General features: G+C 47.6%; 1 protein-coding gene across 2 annotated transcripts in view; it reads right to left on the reverse strand.

Moving 5' to 3' along the window:
• LOC123765464 (frequenin-2) overlaps positions 1–9,157 on the reverse strand; it is a 272,809-nt gene that overhangs the window by 108,438 nt on the left and 155,214 nt on the right. The window lies entirely within an intron of this gene.

Genomic DNA, 9,157 nt, shown 5'->3' on the forward strand with positions numbered 1-9,157 from the left:
GTGGTGGTGTTCGTACTAGTGGTGGTGTTCGTACCAGCGATGTTCGTACTAGTGGTGGTGTTCGTACTAGTGGTGGTGTTCGTACTAGTGGTGGTGTTCGTACTAGTGGTGGTGTTCGTACTAGTGGTGGTGTTTGTACTAGTGGTGGTGTTTGTATTAGTGATGGTGTTCGTACTAGTGGAGGTGTTCGTACTAGTGGTGGTGTTCGTACTAGTGGTGGTGTTCGTACCAGCGATGTTCGTACTAGTGGTGGTGTTCGTACTAGTGGTGGTGTTCGTACTAGTGGTGGTGTTCGTACTAGTGGTGGTGTTCGTACTAGTGGTGGTGTTCGTACTAGTGGTGGTGTTCGTACTAGTGGAGGTGTTCGTACTAGTGGTGGTGTTCGTACTAGTGGTGGTGTTCGTACCAGCGATGTTCGTACTAGTGGTGGTGTTCGTACTAGTGGTGGTGTTCGTACTAGTGGTGGTGTTCGTACTAGTGGTGGTGTTCGTACCAGCGATGTTCGTACTAGTGGTGGTGTTCGTATTAGTGGTGGTGTTCGTACTAGTGGTGGTGTTCGTACTAGTTGTGGTGTTCGTACTAGTGGTGGTGTTCGTACTAGTGGTGGTGTTCGTACTAGTGGTGGTGTTTGTACTAGTGGTGGTGTTTGTATTAGTGATGGTGTTTGTACTAGTGGAGGTGTTCGTACTAGTGGTGGTGTTCGTACTAGTGGTGGTGTTCGTACCAGCGATGTTCGTACTAGTGGTGGTGTTCGTACTAGTGGTGGTGTTCGTACTAGTGGTGGTGTTCGTACTACACCTTCCCCCCATTAACTCACACACGCAGCTCCAAGTACTGTATATGTAATTTCCTGCCGACCAACAGACCACAAATTACAGAGAAGAATCAGCTCAGAAACCGTCCAATTTCTCTCCCTATTAATCTCGCGCCTGGATCCCTCCTGCCATTATCCAGAACCCTATTTTGACGTCCTATTCTTTCTAATTCAGCAATATTTCCTGCTTATTCTTGGGGCCTCTTGTCTGTCTTTTCAATCCTATTTTCTGCTCTTCGCAATATATGTGATGGAACAATTTTCACCTCATTTTCTGGTGGGTTTGACCGTGGGTTTCTTCCTATTTCAACCTAGTTTCCAGGTTATTTTCACCTGTTTTTTTCTGCCTATTTACACCCAATTTTCAGTTCGGTTCTGCGTTTTCTGTTGCCCAATTATCAAGCAGAAGGAATTGTTTAGTATTTGGAATTGTCGCAAAATGGCCGCATTAACTTTGTAAAAAGCCGCTTACAGCCAAAACTCAAAGTCAGTTATAGAAGCAAAGTCAGACAGATGAAAGCATTCAAGTAAATCCAGTCTAACATCGCCAGTGATAGGAAATCAAGCACTGACAGAGATAGCCCTCCAAACAAAGCCAGAGGCAAGTAATCAAAGCCAAAGCCCTCGAAACAAAGCCAGAGTCAAGCAATCAAAGCCAGAGCCCTCCAAACAAAGCCAGAGTCAAGCAATCAAAGCCAGAGCCCTCCAAACAAAGCCAGAGGCAAGCAACCAAAGCCAGAGGCAAGCAATCAAAGCCAGAGGTCTCCAAACAAAGCCAGAGTCAAGCAATCAATGCCAGAGCCATCCAACCAACGCCAGAGGCAAGCAACCAAAGCCAGAGCCCTCCAAACAAAGCCAGAGGCAAGCAATCAAAGCCAGAGCCCTCCAAACAAAGCCAGAAGCAAGCAAACAAAGCCAGAGCCCTCCAAACAAAGCCAGAAGCAAGCAAACAAAGCCAGAGCCCTCCAAACAAAGCCAGAAGCAAGCAAATAAAGCCAGAGCTCTCCAAACAAAGCCAGAAGCAAGCAAACAGAGCCAGAGTCCTCCAAACAAAGCCAGAATCCTCCAAACAAAGCCAGAAGCAAGCAAACAAAGCCAGAGCTCTCCAAACAAAGCCAGAAGCAAGCAAACAAACCCAGAGCTCTCCAAACAAAGCCAGAAGCAAGCAAACAAACCCAGAGCCCTCCAAACAAAGCCAGAGTCAAGCAATCAAAGCCAGAACCCTCCAAACAAAGCCAGAGGCAAGCAATCAAAGCCAGAGCCCTCCAAACAAAGCCAGAGGCAAGCAATCAATGCCAGAGCCCTCCAAACAAAGCCAGAGGCAAGCAATCAATGCCAGAGCCCTCCAAACAAAGCCAGAGGCAAGCAATCAATGCCAGAGCCCTCCAAACAAAGCCAGAGGCAAGCAATCAAAGCCAGAACCTTCCAAACAAAGCCAGAAACAAGCAAACAATGCAAGAGCCCTCCAAACAAAGCCAGAGGCAAGCAATCAATGCCAGAGCCCTCCAAACAAAGCCAGAGGCAAGCAATCAATGCCAGAGCCCTCCCAACAAAGCCAGAAGCAAGCAATCAATGCCAGAGGCCTCCAAACAAAGCCAGAGGCAAGCAATCAAAGCCAGAGCCCTCCAAACAAAGCCAGAGGCAAGCAATCAAAGTCAGAACCCTCCAAACAAAGCCAGAGGCAAGCAATCAAAGCCAGAGCCCTCCAAACAAAGCCAGAGGCAAGCAATCAATGCCAGAGCCCTCCAAACAAAGCCAGAAGCAAGCAATCAATGCCAGAGCCCTCCAAACAATGCCAGAGCCTTCCAAACAAAGCCAGAAGCAAGCAATCAATGCCAGAGCCTTCCAAACAAGGCCAGAAGCAAGCAATCAATGCCAGAGCCCTCCAAACAAAGCCAGAAGCAAGCAATCAATGCCAGAGCCCTCCAAACAAAGCCAGAAGCAAGCAATCAATGCCAGAGCCCTCCAAACAATGCCAGAGCCTTCCAAACAAAGCCAGAAGCAAGCAATCAATGCCAGAGCCCTCCAAACAAAGCCAAAAGCAAGCAATCAATGCCAGAGCCTTCCAAACAAAGCCAGAAGCAAGCAATCAATGCCAGAGCCCTCCAAACAAAGATAGAAGCAAGCAATCAATGCCAGAGCCCTCCAAACAAAGCCAGAAGCAAGGAATCAATGCCAGAGCCCTCCAAACAAAGCCAGAAGCAAGCAATCAATGCCAGAGCCCTCCAAACAAAGCCAGAAGCAAGCAATCAATGCCAGAGCCCTCCAAACAAAGCCAGAAGCAAGCAATCAATGCAAGAGCCCTCCAAACAAAGCCAGAAGCAAGCAATCAATGCCAGAGCCTTCCAAACAAAGCCAGAAGCAAGCAATCAATGCCAGAGCCTTCCAAACAAAGCCAGAAGCAAGCAATCAATGTAAGAGCCCTCCAAACAAAGCCAGAAGCAAGCAAGCAATGCCAGAGCCCTCCAAACAAAGCCAGAAGCAAGCAATCAATGTAAGAGCCCTCCAAACAAAGCCAGAAGCAAGCAATCAATGCCAGAGCCTTCCAAACAAAGCCAGAAGCAAGCAATCAATGCCAGAGCCTTCCAAACAAAGCCAGAAGCAAGCAATCAATGTAAGAGCCCTCCAAACAAAGCCAGAAGCAAGCAATCAATGCCAGAGCCTTCCAAACAAAGCCAGAAGCAAGCAATCAATGTAAGAGCCCTCCAAACAAAGCCAGAAGCACGCAAGCAATGCCAGAGCCCTCCAAACAAAGCCAGAAGCAAGCAATCAATGTAAGAGCCCTCCAAACAAAGCCAGAAGCAAGCAATCAATGCCAGAGCCTTCCAAACAAAGCCAGAAGCAAGCAATCAATGCCAGAGCCTTCCAAACAAAGCCAGAAGCAAGCAATCAATGCCAGAGCCTTCCAAACAAAGCCAGAAGCAAGCAATCAATGTAAGAGCCCTCCAAACAAAGCCAGAAGCAAGCAATCAATGCCAGAGCCTTCCAAACAAAGCCAGAAGCAAGCAATCAATGCCAGAGCCCTCCAAACAAAGCCAGAAGCAAGCAATCAATGCCAGAGCCCTCCAAACAAAGCCAGAAGCAAGCAATCAATGCAAGAGCCCTCCAAACAAAGCCAGAAGCAAGCAATCAATGCCAGAGCCTTCCCAACAAAGCCAGAAGCAAGCAATCAATGCCAGAGCCTTCCAAACAAAGCCAGAAGCAAGCAATCAATGTAAGAGCCCTCCAAACAAAGCCAGAAGCAAGCAAGCAATGCCAGAGCCCTCCAAACAAAGCCAGAAGCAAGCAATCAATGTAAGAGCCCTCCAAACAAAGCCAGAAGCAAGCAATCAATGCCAGAGCCTTCCAAACAAAGCCAGAAGCAAGCAATCAATGCCAGAGCCTTCCAAACAAAGCCAGAAGCAAGCAATCAATGTAAGAGCCCTCCAAACAAAGCCAGAAGCAAGCAATCAATGCCAGAGCCTTCCAAACAAAGCCAGAAGCAAGCAATCAATGTAAGAGCCCTCCAAACAAAGCCAGAAGCAAGCAAGCAATGCCAGAGCCCTCCAAACAAAGCCAGAAGCAAGCAATCAATGTAAGAGCCCTCCAAACAAAGCCAGAAGCAAGCAATCAATGCCAGAGCCTTCCAAACAAAGCCAGAAGCAAGCAATCAATGCCAGAGCCTTCCAAACAAAGCCAGAAGCAAGCAATCAATGCCAGAGCCTTCCAAACAAAGCCAGAAGCAAGCAACCAATGTAAGAGCCCTCCAAACAAAGCCAGAAGAAAGCAATCAATGCCAGAGCCTTCCAAACAAAGCCAGAAGCAAGCAATCAATGCCAGAGCCTTCCAAACAAAGCCAGAAGCAAGCAATCAATGCCAGAGCCTTCCAAACAAAGCCAGAAGCAAGCAATCAATGCCAGAGCCTTCCAAACAAAGCCAGAAGCAAGCAATCAATGCCAGAGCCTTCCAAACAAAGCCAGAAGCAAGCAATCAATGCCAGAGCCTTCCAAACAAAGCCAGAAGCAAGCAATCAATGTAAGAGCCCTCCAAACAAAGCCAGAAGCAAGCAATCAATGCCAGAGCCCTCCAAACAAAGCCAGAAGCAAGCAATCAATGCCAGAGCCCTCCAAACAAAGCCAGAAGCAAGCAATCAATGCCAGAGCTTTCCAAACAAAGCCAGAAGCAAGCAATCAATGCCAGAGCCCTCCAAACAATGCCAGAAGCAAGCAATCAATGCCAGAGCCCTCCAAACAATGCCAGAAGCAAGCAATCAATGCCAGAGCCCTCCAAACAATGCCAGAAGCAAGCAATCAATGCCAGGTTCGTCTGTGTGAAAAGCATCGCGGAGGCCAGGATGTAAACAAACACAGTGTTGCCACATTGATCTTTAGAAACAATGGCGGTTGTCTCACGTGAGGTGGTAGGAGGGGGGGGGGGGAGGGGGGTTATAATTATTTTTATATTACGGTGTTGGTGAGGAGTGAGAGAACATGTGAGGGGGGGGGGAGAGAAGGAGAATGATGAAGATAAATAATGAAGATTGGTAGACAGTGAACACACGCTCCCTCCCCCCTCCCCCCACACTGGCTACAATGTACAGGGTATGGGGTGTAATTTCTCAAGATGAGAGAGAGTGTGTGTGTGTGTGTGTGTGTGTGTGTGTGTGTGTGTGTGTGTGTGTGTGTGTGTGTGTGTGTGTGAGAAAGAGAGAGTGTGTACAACGTCATATGCTCAGTGACTAAAATGCTGCCAATGGTGGCAGTGTCACGTATCATGTTCCACTTGTCAAGTATCATGTTCCACTTGTCAAGTATCGTGTTCCACTTGTCAAGTATCATGTTCCACTTGTCAAGTATCGTGTTTCACTTGTCAAGTATCATGTTCCACTTGTCAAGTATCGTGTTCCACTTGTCAAGTATCGTGTTCCACTTGTCAAGTATCATGTTCCACTTGTCAAGTATCATGTTCCACTTGTCAAGTATCATGTTCCACTTGTCAAGTATCATGTTCCACTTGTCAAGTATCATGTTCCACTTGTCAAGTATCGTGTTCCACTTGTCAAGTATCATGTTCCACTTGTCAAGTATCATGTTCCACTTGTCAAGTATCATGTTCCACTTGTCAAGTATCATGTTCCACTTGTCAAGTATCATGTTCCACTTGTCAAGTATCATGTTCCACTTGTCAAGTATCGTGTTCCACTTGTCAAGTATCATGTTCCACTTGTCAAGTATCATGTTCCACTTGTCAAGTATCATGTTCCACTTGTCAAGTATCATGTTCCACTTGTCAAGTATCGTGTTCCACTTGTCAAGTATCATGTTCCACTTGTCAAGTATCATGTTCCACTTGTCAAGTATCGTGTTCCACTTGTCAAGTATCATGTTCCACTTGTCAAGTATCGTGTTCCACTTGTCAAGTATCGTGTTCCACTTGTCTAGTATCATGTTCCACTTGTCAAGTATCATGTTCCACTTGTCAAGTATCATGTTCCACTTGTCAAGTATCAAAGTTCCACATGTCAAGTATCAAAGTTCCACTTGTCAAGTATCAAAGTTCCACATGTCAAGTATCAAAGTTCCACTTGTCAAGTATCAAAGTTCCACTTGTCAAGTATCGTGTTCCACTTGTCAAGTATCAAAGTTCCACTTGTCAAGTATCAAAGTTCCACATGTCAAGTATCGTGTTCCACTTGTCAAGTATCAAAGTTCCACTTGTCAAGTATCAAAGTTCCACTTGTCAAGTATCAAAGTTCACATTGTAAAATAAGACATTCCTCCGGAGGTTGACGAACAGGTGCGGAGGAATTTCATCTGTGTTTACGTTTTCACTGCAGCTGAGCGACAAATCCGGATGTATGCTGCCTCTATATAATAAATCACAGCGGGGGAGCGAATGACTTCAGTTGAAGCATCTATTCGCGTTCGAGTTGAATCCGTTCCTATCAGCTCAGTCATTCCAAGTATTTGGAAATCCCAGGAAATATGTTTGTCCGTTTATCATGTGTGTTACGGAGACCTTGTTTGTCAGTATGTATCTTTACTGTCACAGTATGTATCTCACAGATGTGTCGCTGTGTGACCAGTTCCCCAGAGTGCACTCGGGTGTTGGATACATGGAGTTGTAATACCAGGACAATGCTTCAGGCACTAGCCAAGGTTTGAGTGCTCAAATATCTAGAATGTCGGCCGTGTGACCAACGTTCATATTCTTCAGAGTTTACTGTATATATATATATATATATATATATATATATATATATATATATATATATATATATATATATATATATATATATATATATATAACTGAAAACTCACACCCCAGAAGTGACTCGAACCCATACTCCCAGAAGCAACGCATCTGGTATGTACAAGACGCCTTAATCCACTTGACCATCACGACCGGACAAAATGAGGTGATAGCCGAGGCTATATGAACCACCCCACCGCCGGCACTCGGATAGTTATCTTGGGCATAGCATTTTACCAAATCACCTCATTCTTTGGGGCACACGTGAGGAACACAAATGCGAACAAGCCTGAATGGTCCCCAGGACATATGCAACTGAAAACTCACACCCCAGAAGTGACTCGAACCCATACTCCCAGAAGCAACGCATCTGTGGTCAAGTGGATTAAGGCGTCTTGTACATACCAGATGCGTTGCTTCTGGGAGTATGGGTTCGAGTCACTTCTGGGGTGTGAGTTTTCAGTTGCATATGTCCTGGGGACCATTCAGGCTTGTTCGCATTTGTGTTCCTCACGTGTGCCCCAAAGAATGAGGTGATTTGGTAAAATGCTATGCCCAAGATAACTATCCGAGTGCCGGCGGTGGGGTGGTTCATATAGCCTCGGCTATCACCTCATTTTGTCCGGTCGTGATGGTCAAGTGGATTAAGGCGTCTTGTACATACCAGATGCGTTGCTTCTGGGAGTATGGGTTCGAGTCACTTCTGGGGTGTGAGTTTTCAGTTGCATATGTCCTGGGGACCATTCAGGCTTGTTCGCATATATATATATATATATATATATATATATATATATATATATATATATATATATATATATATATATATATATATATATATATAGTTGTAGGAACTGAAGGAAGATGAAGGAAGACAGGGGGTGGTGAAGGCAGGGCTCCAACTGGGTCAGGGACAGTGACAATATCCTCCAGAACCCTGTCACGACCAGTCACGACCTGTCACGACCAGTCACGACCAGTCACGACCTGTCACGACCTGTCACGACCAGTCACGACCTGTCACGACCAGTCACGACCTGTCACGACCAGTCACGACCTGTCACGACCAGTCACGACCTGTCACGACCTGTCACGACCAGTCACGACCTGTCACGACCAGTCACGACCTGTCACGACCTGTCACGACCAGTCACGACCTGTCACGACCAGTCACGACCTGTCACGACCAGTCACGACCTGTCACGACCAGTGACGACCTGTCACGACCTGTCACGACCAGTCACAACCTGTCACGACCAGTCACGACCAGTCACGACCAGTGACGACCTGTCACGACCAGTGACGACCTGTCACGACCAGTCACGACCTGTCACGACCTGTCACGACCAGTCACGACCTGTCACGACCAGTCACGACCTGTCACGACCTGTCACGACCAGTCACGACCTGTCACGACCAGTCACGACCTGTCACGACCAGTCACGACCTGTCACGACCAGTCACGACCTGTCACGACCAGTCACGACCTGTCACGACCTGTCACGACCAGTCACGACCTGTCACGACCAGTCACGACCTGTCACGACCTGTCACGACCAGTCACGACCTGTCACGACCTGGCATGACTAGTCACGACCTGTCACGACCAGTCACGACCTGTCACGACCAGTCACGACCTGTCACGACCAGTCACGACCTGTCACGACCAGTCACGACCTGTCACGACCAGTCACGACCTGTCACGACCTGTCACGACCAGTCACAACCTGTCACGACCAGTCACGACCAGTCACGACCTGTCACGACCAGTCACGACCTGTCACGACCAGTCACGACCTGTCACGACCTGTCACGACCAGTCACGACCTGTCACGACCAGTCACGACCTGTCACGACCAGTCACGACCTGTCACGACCAATCACGACCTGTCACGACCAGTCACGACCTGTCACGACCTGTCACGACCAGTCACGACCTGTCACGACCAGTCACGACCAGTCACGACCAGTCACGACCTGTCACGACCTGTCACGACCAGTCACGACCAGTCACGACCTGTCACGACCTGTCACGACCAGTCACGACCAGTCACGACCTGTCACGACCTGTCACGACCTGTCACGACCTGTCACGACCTGTCACGACCTGTCACG

This window comes from Procambarus clarkii, chromosome 5, assembly GCF_040958095.1.
Source record: "Procambarus clarkii isolate CNS0578487 chromosome 5, FALCON_Pclarkii_2.0, whole genome shotgun sequence".
Classification (NCBI taxonomy): Eukaryota; Metazoa; Arthropoda; class Malacostraca; order Decapoda; family Cambaridae; genus Procambarus; species Procambarus clarkii.